The sequence below is a fragment of the Lissotriton vulgaris genome, chromosome 8 (assembly GCF_964263255.1).
Source record: "Lissotriton vulgaris chromosome 8, aLisVul1.2, whole genome shotgun sequence".
Classification (NCBI taxonomy): Eukaryota; Metazoa; Chordata; class Amphibia; order Caudata; family Salamandridae; genus Lissotriton; species Lissotriton vulgaris.
Genome location: NC_141696.1, coordinates 552,138,243 through 552,153,046, shown reverse-complemented (window position 1 = coordinate 552,153,046; position 14,804 = coordinate 552,138,243). Strand labels below are relative to the sequence as shown.

Below are 14,804 nucleotides of genomic sequence, written 5' to 3'. Positions count from 1 at the left end.
CTTGAGACAGAAATAGTCGAGCTGGAGAGTGACATGGAATCAGGCGTTACCCATGTCAAACTCCACGCCCTTGGTTTGAAACAACTGGATTACAGGTCCCTGGTCACGGATGCTGCCAAAATAATGCACAGGGAGCAGCAGGGCAGATTGTACGATGTTGGGGACAAGGCGGGTAAATTGATTGCGTGGCTTGATAAGAAAGAGAGGGCGAATCGTGTGGTCCCCGTGATTCAGAATCTGAATGGAGAGTGTGTGACTGATCCGAGTGAGATAGTGGGGTGTTTTGTGGACTATTTTCGTACAGTGTATTCTCCGGTCTCTCATAGAGATGAGGAAGACTCTCATTTGTTGCTACGCGATATTGCGCTGCCACGCCTATCAGAGATTGAGCGAGACCTAATGGATGCTCCATTGTCGGTGGATGAGATTGCAATCGCCATTCCCTCCGTTCGCTCTGGCAAGGCCATGGGCCCCAACGGTCTGCCCATCGAACTATACAAATTGCGCCCCGATAAAGTCGCACCGTATCTCCGCGATATGTTCCTGGAGTCGCGAGACCTTGGCTTCCTCCCTTGTGATCAGCGTTTAGCTACGATTGTGGTAATTCCTAAGGAGCGGAAGCCTCGGAATCGCTGCGCTTCGTACAGGCCCATCTCCCTGTTGAACGCCGAACCTAAAATCCTAACTAAAGTTTTGGCTAATCGGCTGATCACGGTGATTGGTGACCTGATCCACCCGGACCAATCTGGTTTTATCCCGCATCGTAACACTGCACTCAACTTGCGGCGTTTGCATGGCGTTCTGCGAGGGCGGGGTCTCTTCAAGAGCCGGCCATCTTGGCTTCTTTGGACGACACGATGGCCTTCGACACTATAGAATGGCAGTATCTCTGGGCCACCCTCGCGAAATTTGGTTTTGGTTCTGAGTTTATCGGGTGGGTAAAACTTCTATACGAGGAACCGCTGGCTCAGGTGGTCGTTAATGGCCGAGTATCTGATTCTTTTACTCTTGGGAGGGGTACGAGACAGGGTTGCCCGTTGCCTCCCCTACTTTTTGCGCTTGCCTTAGAGCCTCTGGCTGCTTGGCTCCGATGGGAGCCTTCGATAAAGGGCATTCAGTGGACTACGGATTTTGAAGACCGGATCTCGCTTTATGCTGACGATATCCTGTTATACCTTACCTCCCCCCGAAAATCGCTTAATGTTTTGTTCGATGTTCTCACGTCGTTTGGCAAGAACTCAGGTCTAGTTATTAATTGGACTAAATCCTGTGTCTATGTAATTTCGGGTGGTCTTCCCCCCTTGCCTCGTAGATTTCCCATCCAGGTCTCGCAGACGGGATTCAAAAATTTGGGGATTTTTATATCATTAGACCCCGCTGTTCGCTATGAACACAATTTGCTTCCCCCTCTCCAGAGGCTGAAACTCGACGTTGTTCGTTGGCGTAGATTACCACTGTCGCCGCTCGGTCATGCGGCGTTTTTTAAAATGATGTCCCTGCCACGTTTTCTGTACGCACTCCAGAACTCATTCGATATTATCCCGGCGGGCTATTTCCGGGAGGTGGAGAGCTTGCAGAGGCGGCTTGTCTGAGACGGGCGTGCAAGAATCGCCCTCGCTAAGCTAACCCTCCCCTGGTATGACGGGGGCATGGCGCTTCCAGACATCAGGCGGTATTATTGGGCCTCTCAGTTGAGCGCGATTAACCACGCAATGTATGCACCCAGCCCAAATCCTGCATTTGAGATGGACAAGTATCAGTTGCCGGGTGGGAATTACAACAGGGCGCTCTACTCTAAGGTGGCAGGGAGAAATATAACAGGTCCCACTAAGATTGCTGTACGAGTCTGGTGTGATGCGAATGCGGCCCTGGGTTGGAAGGATCGACTGACACGCGCAACTCCTTTGTATGCGTCTGAGAGATTGGGATGCCTCTGGACAACGAAAGGTTTTGAGAAATGGGATATGATCGGTATTAACAGAGTGGGCGACCTCTGGGCCAAGGGTGCAGTTAAGACTTTTGAGACGTTGCAGAAGGAATATGAGTTGAGTGACAGGGAGTTTTTTAGATATGCACAGGTTCGTCATGCCTTGGCCTCGGTCTTCGCTGCCGATGCCAATATCCCTGAGTCCTCCCCGCTGGAAGATCGTGTGCTTGATGGTAATGTGCCTGATAGTACGATTTCACTAATATACAAGAAATTGATCAATAACCGGGTGGATCTCCTTGTACGTCTCAGAGAAGTCCGTTCCGGGGATGGGCTGGAACTGGACGATGAAGACTGGCAGTCTGCATTATCTTCACCTAAGGAAGTGGCTATTCCCGCCTGTCTCCGCCTAGTCCAACTTAAAATTCTCCACCGTGTGTATGTCACCGGTCCTCGTCTGGTTTCCATGGGTTTCTCTGCTGATGGGTTATGTAAGCGTGGTTGTGGAATGATTGCTACCTTCCTCCATATTATTTGGGAGTGCCCGGAGGTGACCGCGTTTTGGAATCGTGTGCATGCAGTGATGGAGTGTGTTACCGGAGTCGCGCTGCTGCCTGAGGCCCGGCGATGTCTGTTGAATGTGTGGGAACCGAATGATTATAACGTCGCTCAGACCCAGTGGGCGACCATTGGGAACATTATTGCCAAGAGAGACATTGCACAGTTGTGGGATTCCCGGCGGCCGCCCACTGTGTCAGAATGGAAGGAAAATATGGATTGGTGCATGTTTAGAGAGAAGACTGTGTATTTGGCTAGGGGCAAGCCTAGGGCGTGGACTAAAATCTGGAGCCAGTGGAACGCCTACCGAGGGAACATATGTACGCCCCCGTTGGAGGACAATCCGGACATCTCCCTCTCCCCCTGATCCAACATTCCAGGTTTTGTTTAAATTTTGTACCTATTTATGACTCCCCCACTGGCCCCCCTGACTCCCTCCACTAACTATTAGTTTGCACAACTTTGCACTTGAAGGTCCCTCCCGTACGAGCACAGTTTTGTGTACAATGTTCCATGCCTTGAGACTTGTTTGTTTTCTTTCCTTTGTTTTCTTCTTTTGTAAAAAATAAAATAATACTTCATCATGGCTCTATCCTGTGTTGCTACGGATCTTATCCTGCATCGCTGCTGGGCCTCAGGGATGTCGGCGAAAGAGCTGTGGTATATACTGATTACTTCTACTTTTGCTAGCGGCCGGCCCCTGTGGTTGTAGGCCCGTGCTTGTAACCTTATTTAAATGCACAATAAAGTTAAAAAAAAAAAAATACTACACAGGCATCTCATCGCATTTTATGTGTGCTTGGCATAATTTCAAATACAAGTTTTCCTTTCTAGATAAAATATGACAGACCAATGCTCTAATTATGAGTGCCAAAATTTCACCCAGAACGTTAATTTTGGGTGAAATTCTGCCAGCCGCAATTCCGAGGCAGTTCATGCATGGAACTATTAGACTGCAAACAATGGACCCGGTAATTCCTAGACTGAGACATAGTACCTCTCTTTAAAGCTGCAAGGGCTGCAGGCAGCAGCACAGTCTTTATCCTGAACATCTTTAGCTAGAACATCATTAGCCAGCTGGCTAGAATATCTTTAGCCTGCTGGGTAATGTACATTGTGAATCCCATTACTCTCCAGGTACAAAACCATAAAAGAGGGACTCTTCTCAGCGCCATGATAGGTATCTAATGAGGTTGTTGGCACAACCTGCAAAAAAATACATTATATGCCCAGATTCAGAGTATTGTACTGCTCATTGTTCTCCAGACTGCCATGATACTGCTGTACATATATGGTGTGTGCTAGCTAAGGCTGATGGTCATCCTCTGGCCCCAAAAACTTCAAGGACGTTTTTGTTAAAGTAAGGGCCAGACTTGTGCGTCTCATTTCATGTAGCCATAATTTTGGCCTACAGAGAAAGAATGAACTAATTCTTACATTGAGGAAAACCTGACAACTATACGCACTAAGAGTTGTTCCCTCTTTCTGTGTGACTTTGGTCTTCATCCTCTCATCATTACTCCATTGCCAAGTCTATCCTCATGGGAATATGGGACTTCCATGCAAGATCATGAGACTTACACAACAAGGTTATCTCCTGCTACCCCACAAAGTTTGGGAGTTATGTGTTGCTGTTAATGATTAAATGAATTCCTTAGACCCCTTCAAAATATTGGCACACTTGAGCTCTGACTTACCAGTAACTTTGGCGTGCCCGGCACGCTCCAGAACCAAACAGTTCACTTCACAGTTACCTGTTGGCAAAAACACAAGGGAAGATTAGAGCACATAGATAATGCAGCAAGGCGCAAAAGACAAAAGAAACATTTAGTAGCCTAATGATGCAGCTGCTTTTAGGAGGAGATTGAGCAATGCAGTAATGAATAAGCATCTTAGAGTAACACATCTGTGCATTCGTTTAGGAGACTTCATTAAGTGCAGGGACTGTTCAACTTAAACTTAAACTCAAGCCAGGGACTATTGTGTGACAATGCACTTAGACAATGTGTTTTGTGAAGAAAAGGTACATCAAAGTGAGACTATTCAAGTGGATAGTTAAGCATATCTGAACCAGCCACACCTAATGTTCAGTAACATGTCTGCAAATTTTTGTGACTTTGTACCATTTAACTTTACATTACTAAAGATAATATGCTTAATGGTAGCATTAACATGAATTGCAAGGCTAGTTTTGAAAACTCTAGTCAGTGGCCTCAAAGCGTTGGTTGGCATGATTTACTGTCAAGTTTAGTCCGGAAACTGCAACACATATGGTTCTCTTTCTCATGCACTTACAGGCTCTAGGCATGGGTAGCATAACGGTTTTCACCCATAGCAACGCTACTTTGCACGCTAGCGCAAACTTACTAAGGGCCTTGTGGCAAGGGGTTTTTCACTGGGAAGAGCAGTGCAGTGATCAGTGGTCACACATGGGAAAAGGCATTTACCAGATACACGTTCTTAACCCGAAATTTCACTCAATCAGAAGCATGTCCTACAGCTTTCCAGTTTTACTAGCACGAAAACATACTACTAGGTTCAGAAATCAAACAAACATACTATTAGGTTCAGAAGTCATCTCCAGTTTCTAGTGGTTGAGAACAATTTTTTTTTGTTTGTGCCCAGGGCCTTGGGTGGAAAGGAAAAACATTTGAAATTAATATTTATAAACTTGAAAAATCGCTCTGGCAGGCAAGCGTTAATTACATGGTTAAGCAGCACCTCAATTTCCCTGACATGTAAGGGGTAAACATTTTAAAGTCAGCTTTTAAAGATATGGAAGAAGTGAAAGAATAATTTGCCGCCAGGGGGAAATAATTTAGTAAGGCTATCTTATTCAATTATTGAGCTGTTTATTCGTTTAACGTTGGTTTGCACAAGGCACCTGCACTTTAATAGGAGTAAAGTCAAGGGTAATTACCTGCTGCTAAGGGAAAAGAGCTAGCAGGGCGAGATGACGGGTTTTGTCTGCTGGTTTATTCAAGGATATATGTTTACAGGGGCAATGCAGGTTGTTAAAGGACATACTTTATATCTATACTAATGCCTCCATTTATTTATACTAGACTCTAGGGTTGCACAAGGCACCTGCGCTTTATAAGAGAGTAAGGACAGGGGTAAATCATTCACTGTTTAGAGGAAAAAGGGTAAGCAAAGAGAGATCACGGGTTTGCCCATTGGTTTACTCAAGATGACATGTTTACAGGTGCAATACCGCTTAATATCCAATATTCTTTTATATTTAACCCATGTCTTACCTTTACCTACAAATGAATTTTAATGGCAGGAAAAACTGTATAGTTTAAACAAAAATCCTTTACAGATGTTAGAGTGAATGGTTTTTAGTGTTGACATTTTTGTATTTTAAGCAAATGTATCTGTATGGTGTTATTAGTATGCAATGGTTTTAAGTAACTATGCAAATAAACTTGACTTTGATTTTGAGTGGTTTAGTGTTCAAGAAAGCCCCGGAATTGTCTCAGACCCATTAAGATTTTTCTGTAATGCCAATGAGGAAACTTGCCGAAAAGTCAGACAGGCCAAGATACATTTGTAGCAAAGGTCTTGTCTATGAATCATGAGTATCAGACAGGGCTTCTACTTTGAGAAAACCTAGGTTTAAGTAACCTTGAGATCCTCACAAAGTTCTATAACCTTCCAAGCTCTGTTCTAAGAACAACGAAGACCAAACATTCTAACGACAATCAACAGTTGCAACATTGTTGCACATACATGATATGTAACTAACTGAAGATCGTGGCGGAAATGTGTTGGCCGCTTGGAGCACCCATCATGCTCCACAGACAATGATTGCTTCCGAGTAGGAGAAGGCGACCTGGTGGCGGCGGTGTGAGCTGCTGGTTCAGTTTGCAGAAAGAATAAACCACAGCTCTTGGATTTAATCTTGCGATGGCTACGACATAGAGGAGAAGGTCCACAGAGCACTTAGGAAATCTGCAGTTTTGATGCTTTGATGTTCGGAAAGCAAGATTTGTCGTGGCAAGTTGTCCTAGAGAGGGCTTAATGGAAATCAGAGTTGTGGGATATCTCACCCAATGGATGCTGTAGCACTCTTTAGCAGTATTAATCAATGGTGAGGAGCAGATGCTGAAAGGGTCTGAAACGCGTTGACCTTCTTGGAGTGAACTATTAAGCGACTGTCTATTGCCTAGGTTTTCCAAAAAGGAACATAAAAGGTAGTGTGGATTATTATTGACTATTATTTGCTATACATAGACATTTAGAAGCAAGAGTGGGAAGCTGAGCACCATTAAATGGTGTACTAGACACCCTTTTATAGGGCAGTGGTCCCCTGAAGGGTGGTTGCGGAGGCGGCCCATCTAGTCGTGGCTAAGGCTTGCAGCCCCTCAGGGTTCCCTGCATGCTCTCTCACCCGTTTCAGTGTAACTCATCATCAGTACATATTGCTAGACCTCCCTTTTGAGGTGTTGGCGCAACAGCTCGGTGAAGACTTAATGAACGATAGATCAGATACATCGTATGGTAGCTATGAAAACAGGCATAGAGAACTCCAACTTAGAATGTCCAACTATGTTTACAGGGCAAAATCGTGTGATATTCAATCAGGACCCTGCAGTGCTTAATAATGGTGCCCACGCTTTGGCAACGTGCAATACACTCGAGAATGCTCATTCTCTTGCTCAGGAGCCAGCAGTACAACGTACGGATGGAGATGATTTGATTTGATTTGATTTGATTTTGGGTTTTGTAGAGCGCATAGCTACCCTAGGGCATCCCAGCGCTAGTGATCACGGTCCTGTAGGGTGAGGGAACGTGAGAGGAGTGCTCAGGGAAAGAGTAGGGTCTTTAGTCGTTTCCTGAACCTGAGGTGGTTGTGTTCTTGCCTCAGGGAGAGTGGGAGGGCATTCCATAGTCTAGGGGCGTTGTACGAGAACAGGCGACCGCCTGTTCTGGACTTCCTAATTCTGGGAACGTTTGCAAGGGAGAGGGAGTTAGACCTTAAATGTCTACTAGACTGTTGTTTTGTCACCAGTGGCCTGAGGATGGGAGGGCCTTCATTGTGCATTATTCTATGGGCAATGCACAAGGTCTTGAAATTGACCCGTTCCTTTACTGGCAACCAGTGCAGGCTTCTCAGGGCTGGCTTGGCCGAGTTCCTCGCTGCGGTTCCTTTGAGGATTCTCGCAGCCGCATTTTGTGCACATTGAAGTCTGTGGACTACAGAGGCTGGGGCCCCCAGAAATAGGACATTTCCATAGTCTAATCTGGAGTTCACCAGCCCCTGCCTCAGGAGCTTCCTGGATTGGAGGGGGAGTAGATGGAGATGATGTTTGGAATAGGTACAGTGCTGGGTCACTGGTTGACATTATCTTCGTTGATATGGCTATGTGTGGCAACAGCCTGGCAGCAGCAGCAGTGATGAAGACTCAACCCCTAAATGCAGTTAGAGCATTGCAACAAATAAGCCAGCAAGTTTCTTGGTCAGACCAAGTAGCATTTATGCCCTCCCCTAAAACACCATATCAAATTTTGCACAACCTCCACATCCTTCAAGGCCATCTTCATTGGATCAAACTGCAGTGCCCATTGCCATGTCCAATAGAGATTTTATTCCCGACAATTTCATGCAAGACAAGACAATGCTATATGTGAGCGTCGTGCCTAATAGCGGCAGCAGCTTCCAGGACATTCCCAGTCTGGACGCTACTAATAAAGGAACAGGAAACTTTCTTTTTAACGTTCCAAATCTATAGCCACTGCTTGATATATGGTTAACATCAGGCCAACGGTCACAGCCACAAGCAACGCTCTTGGATGATGAGCAGAAAGCTGCACACACTAGCTTATCTGTTGGCATGATCTCTTCTCCGTTGATAGCTATGATACTACATCAAATAATAATTGAAATTCGTGAAGTGAGGACTGCCCAAACCCAGGCCAATATGGAAGCTAAGGAGCAATTGTGTACCATAAATGATAACTTGATCAAATGTAATTTACATATGGAACAAGCGAAACAGAGGATTTCTGATCCTTAAGACAGCTATAAGCAACTAGATACTTTGGCAGTAAGATCCAAGATGAGCTGGATGAGATAAAAGTTAAACTGGAAGAAATAGAAGATAGAGCACGTCGCTCTAGAGACCTTATGATCATGTGTACTCACAGAGTTCCCAGAGCTATGTCTCCCAATGCTAAATATCCTTGAACATCATGGTTAATTCCATAGATTTTTGCAATAAGTGAGAAGATTCTTACTAAAGCATTACAAGCAAAATCCTTTAAAAACGCGGATAATTATTTGGTTCCGATTTTCTTCGATATGTCATTTGCTACCACCCGGAGATGCAAAGAACCCAAGTCTACACCTGAGCTGTTCAGGAAAGTTGGTGCACAGGCAGGCTTAGTCCAGTAGGCAAAGATGAAAGTCAACTACAATGGACGATTCCATAGTTTTTCATCAGTTTCGCAAGCCAATGAAATTTTGGAAAGTGTAAGCTCTTAAAAGAGTTGAGGAATTGCAGTTTTTTGTTACTTTTTCTCTCTTTTCTTAATATCCTTTTGTGGAGATAGCTTTGCCTGACTGTAGTTCGAGATTTGATTACTGAATTGTTTTAGTAGTGCTTTAGGATTATGAAGATTTGTTTTATGGTTACAGTAAATATAGGTATGGGGATGAATTATTATGTAATCCATATATTCTGGTTCAAATTGTGGTTAGCTATATGAGTTAGTTATTTGATACAGCTTGGTCAGGCGCCTGAGCCTCCAGAGATAACAGTCTTGGGGGGAAAACCAAGGCACTCAACACAGGGATAGGGGTAGAGGGTTCAATGTAGGACAGAGCATGTTTGAGAGAGGAGCGAGCGCATCCTTGGAAGACATGACCGTTCGGGAGGACTATTTGGTTGCACAAGGGAGGATGCACTTTAGTAAGGAAGAAAAAAATAAGTAGAAAAGTTCTGCTAGAGTATCCCCGACAGTTAGCAATCAGAAGACCACAAGAGAAACGCTAAGTCTCACTCAGACCTGCAAAATGGAGCAGCCTTTCTAAGAGAAAGAACATTGTCAAAGCTGATTATGGTGGCCTCCTGTAACAGTAATGGGATTAATATTAAGCCAAAATGTAGGTCATTATTTGCTTGGCTGAAAGCATCTAATGTGAGTGTCATCTTTTTGAAGGAGAGCATCTTAAATCCACGTCATCACAGCCAAGTATTTCTAGTTTTAATACAGTGCGTTTTTTGCCTCAGTCAGCGCAGCAGTTAAAGGGTTGGCTATATTTATCTGTAAGGAGTATCAGTGCGAAGAGCTTCAGGTAAAATGGGATCCAGGAAGCAAGATGGGTTTGGGTTCAAGTTTTTTTTTTGCAATAAATAAACTTTTTAGCAAAATTACAAATAATGCACACCATTTGCTGACCTTCGCAGGGGACCCATTACAAAGAATCCCCTCCCTGGAGCCCTACTGGGACATAATAACTAAGCCTGAGGACAGGAAACTTTATTTCCAGCTTAGAGTGGGGTCGCTCCCAATTAGATCGTTAACAGGAAGATGGGCAGAAGCTAATTCCAATGTTTGTCCAGCTTGTAATAGTGAAGTTGAGTCTATTGCCCATCTTCTTTTTGTTTGTGCGGCCTACTCAATCCCCGACGTGTTTGGCTAAGGGCGATGTGTAAACAGCTTGGCACGAGAGAGAGAGCAAGGTGGCCTTAAGAATAATTTGTACCAGCATTCTGCCGATTATTTCTGTGGCGGTTGCCAAATTCTTGGGGTGGTCATGGGCAATTAGAAAGAAATTTTTATTGTGAATGTAGGTCTGTTGAGATCAAGCTAGGCATCTTCCCTCTTAGCCAACAGGAATGATTTGACCACCTATTTTGGGTACCTATTGGTTTTATAATTGTAATTCTGTCTGATTGTATTATTGATCTTAATATTTGTGATGTCAAGACGCTTTATTCTTTTAAAAAATGTTTCTTGTGTAACAATTTTTCCGTTGTTTTGTAAATGTATTTTATTATGGACCAACATGGTTTTTTAAATGTACTATGCTTTTATGAGTTTTTATCTCGAGTAAAGCAAATTTGACTGACTAACTGAATCATACAATTCTCTACACTCAGAAGGTCCCTTCAACCTCATTTCAAGCATTAGCCCCTCATAGTCCATAGTGGGACCATTCTCCCCATACCTTGGCATGTTTTTTGGGGGACTTTCACTTGCATTACAATTTGGTTCCTCTAACTTTGCACTTTGGTCCATGCTTGCCCTCAATTCTTTCAGTGGGGGGGGGGGGGGGGGCAGGGCACAGGCCTTTTCCAATGTTTTGCTATGTCTCTTTTCACTAATTGCGTGCCCAACCCCACTAGGCAGTTATTGTAAGCTTTTTGACAAAGGGGAAGTCATCCCAAAGGCGTGATTCTTTTCGCCCCATAAGCTTACTTAACTGTGATTTTAAATCTTTGCGAAAATAATTGCAAATAGATTGGCCCTACTTGCACTAACCTTGGTTCACCTTTGGCCAACCAGGCTGATATAAACTAATACTAACTATTTGGTACAAGCCATCAATTACTATGCCACTAAAAAGACCAAGGGATGATTAGTGCAAAAAAAGATATCTATATGGTCCACTGGGAGGTACTATCCGCAATCTTGATCAAATGTAGGTTCCCATTAAGAATTGTTGACCTGATACATATTTTATATAGAGGCTGAAGCTAAAATTATAATCAGTACTAAGGTAGTGGGGCACATGACAGCAAGGTGTGGGACGATGCAGGGTTCCGATCTCTCCTGTTCTTTTTGAGCTATTTATTGAGCTGCTGGCCTGCGCAATTAGGCAGGATTCTAGCATTTCATCCCCGGTCGGTGGCACAGGAAAGCTAAAGCTTTTCGCTGATCATATGGTAGTAAACATAGCTGCAGAAAAAAGTAATATTCATAATGTGCTCCCTAGAGTTGAGGAATGTATCCATATAGGAGGCTACAAAGTTAATCACACCAAGTCAGAAGTCTTATTATTTAACAGCCCTTCTTCAACTCTCAACTAACTTATAATCATCCATTAATCACTCTAAATGTATGGTTTAGCTACAGCCAAATTAGAATTTTGCATAGTGGGAGTGGAAATTCTTAGTGGAAGTGGAAAGGACCCTTCCCCATGATCAAGTTTTTTTTCGTATCTAGGATAACGGTATAGGTAATTGGTATCGCTTACTACATTGGAAATTCACAGAGGTGGTGATACACGATCTTTCTTAAATACTATCGCTGCCTCCACAAATTGTAAAACTGATCAAAATCGTTGGGGTTTTCATAACAAATTTTGCTGCAAAGCTATCCATGTTGCTAATTACAAAAGAATGCCTTTTTTAACAAATGGATGCTATACTCCGTAGCTTTATTCACAAAATGTATCCCGCAGGCTCAGCATCATGCTTCAGGTGAAATAATGCCAATGATGACTGGCTGCATATATGCTTCATCTGCCTTTGTCTCTAATACTTTTGGGGCGAGGTGTTCAGATTTAGTATTAGACAGCTTCAGTTTTTTAATATGCCAGATCCCTAAGGGGCTCTATGTGGAATGGTCTCCCGATCAGTTATTATCACTGTAAGACAACAACAGTTTCTATTTGTTGCTTCATTGATTGCTAGATCATTAATATTACAGAAATGGAGATCTACTGAGGTACCAGATTTTAGCCAATGGCTACATAAGATTAAGCAGGCGAAGCGGTTTGAGAGCTACTATGTGGCAAAAATGGGATCCTTGAAAAAATGTGCAGAGATATGGAATATTGGGTGCCTCAAGTGGTCAACAATCCTAGATAGGAATTCCAGCAATAACAATTGTTTCATCTTTTTTAAAATTGCAACTCAGATTGAACTAAAACCTCTCGGCTAACCTGGGACAAAAACTCCTGTCACCTAAACCAGACCCTCATGAAAAACCTACTTACAGTAAAAACAATAGATGTTGTAGTATCGGATATTAATATCCTCAGTGCCACCCGATAATGTCTGATTCCCAAATTACAAAAAACGGGCCAAATCCCTTTTTCATAGAGAAGATGAAATTCTGTACCAAAAATAAAATATGTTCAACTGTCTCCAGTGCATAACCACAGGCTGGTGTATCTGAATGTGTGGCCAATGTGTTGAATGACCTTAGGGGTAAACAACCTAATCTAAATCTCACATAGAGACTTTTTGCCACATGTGGCTAAATCAGATCATAAAAGAGCTCAAACTTAGGAAAAGGTTTAAAACTTAAAAACTCAGTGGTAAGGTGCCCGCAGTTTTGCTTGTGACATTCCGTTCTTCCACAAAGGACCAATACTTAGCTTTCACAGTGGCTATATCTTTTTTGCTAATTCAGTCCGGGCAGTCCCACAGATGGATCAACCCCAATGATCTAAACCAAAATTTGACATGGATTAGCCAGGGAATCCGTTTAACATCACTAAGAATGAAAATTTCCTGCACAGATTCACAATATTCTCCTAGCTCCGGAGTGGACCATATTTGTAGCCAGTATATCAGTAGTCTTATTGTGGCCACATCTCCAATTCCCTTTAACCCTAAATCAAAAAACAACAAAGTCAACAGAGTACTAACTGGGACAGAGCCCAGAGATCTGGCGAATAGGTTTTCACTCACCACCAATTTATGCATATCGATGTGACCCCACAGCTCTGCACCATGAAGTGCAGCATTTTGGGCTTTCATTCGATAAACTTCCAGGGCAGGGGTAATCAACTGGGACCAAGCCTGTTTATGAAATCAGAGTATAGGTTTGGATTTGTGACATAGTGTTAGATAGCTTTTCTCGAGTTGGAGATCTCAGCCCAGGGTTTCGGTTAACCTCACTCCTAGGTAATCAAACTTAGTTACCCTCTTGAGGGGTTTACCCACTATCTTCACTGGTCTAGTTTTGCCCTTGCTCTTACCAAATACCATGTATTTGGTTTTCTCCACGTTTAATTCCAGGCCCCTAATCGCACAGAATGCCAAAAATGTGTTGATTAGCCTCTGGAATCCCAGTGGGGTCCTGGAAATGACTAATGAGTTGTCAGTGAACAACATAATCTGTATTATTTTCCCATTTAGTAGTGGAGAGTCATTTTCACAATCCTGCAACTCACTGACTACCTCGTTTATATAAAGGGAGAACAATGTAGGCACCTACATAACAGTAATAATTCTTAGTGCAGAGTTATTAATACTCAACCAGACATCTCAATAATTTATCAAAGGATACAATGTCTTTATTTGATATCAACATATTGCTTTAAAGTCAACTAATAATCTTTACGGATGTCTTGTTTTCCATTTTCATGTGGCTTTTATCTATGCACTTTTTGTCACAAGAATGCTTTTATCAGGAAATTCACTTTTCACAAGAAATGCATGGTAACTACGATGCAGAATTCATGGAACCAAACAAGGACTAAAAACGACTGTGGAGGGTCGCCGTAAACTCCTGTAAAATGCACCACTGGCCTCCACAGTTCCAGCTGAAGAGGTTTGGTTCATATAGTAGCCGTGCCCTTTAGAAGGTACTGGAAAATCCACTCATTGTTTGTTTAGGTTAAAAACAGAGGGGTACCTAGAGGGTTTAGAGTCCTTGCCAGAGTTCGGCCCACTGGAGGCAAATGTTTTTATGGGAGACCTACAGGAACGCAAGATTTCCAAGATTTATCAATCCCTTGTTACCCATTGTTCCCCCACGTTGCAGAAACTCCGGGGGGATTGGGAGGGCGTTGTGGGTCTGTTGGATGAAGAGGATTGGACAGAGGCTTTGGCTGCTCTGCGGGGGCGGCCATAGCAATACGGCTTCGCCTCGTTTAATTTAAATATCTGCATAGGGTCTACTTTACACAGGTACGTTTGTGGAGGGTGGGGCTGATTGCTTCTCCTGTGTTCCTTCGACGCAAACGAGAGGAGGGTACACTTATACATACTGTCTGGCACTGTCTCTCCTCAGATCGTTTCTGGAAAGAGGTTTTCACCTGTCTATCAGAGGTACTGGGTTGGGATCTCCCCGCTCGGCGAAGCTTGCTCTGTAAAATGTAAATTGATATATAAATTGATACTTGTATAGCGCACTACTCACCCGCAAGGGTCTCAAGGCGCTTGTACGAATACAGCTGTGGAACCCATCCTGGCTTTCCCTGTGAGGCGTCCACTCCTGGGCACCCCCAAGGTGGAGGCCAGGCATCCTTAGCGTTGTGGGGGGCGTTATGGATATTAAGCAAGCTATTGCCCAGAGTTGCAGAGTGGGACTCCATGATTGGAATAGGCACTGAGGCGAGAATTATCAGGTCCGT

At 43.6% G+C, this 14,804-nt stretch overlaps 1 long non-coding RNA gene across 1 annotated transcript in view; it reads right to left on the bottom strand.

Moving 5' to 3' along the window:
* Nucleotides 1-14,804, bottom strand: part of LOC147697700 (uncharacterized) — a 268,884-nt gene that overhangs the window by 41,866 nt on the left and 212,214 nt on the right. The window contains exon 2 of the long non-coding RNA XR_015299296.1: nucleotides 4,183-4,239. This is a non-coding gene — a long non-coding RNA (uncharacterized LOC147697700). The remainder of the gene's footprint in view (nucleotides 1-4,182; nucleotides 4,240-14,804) is intronic.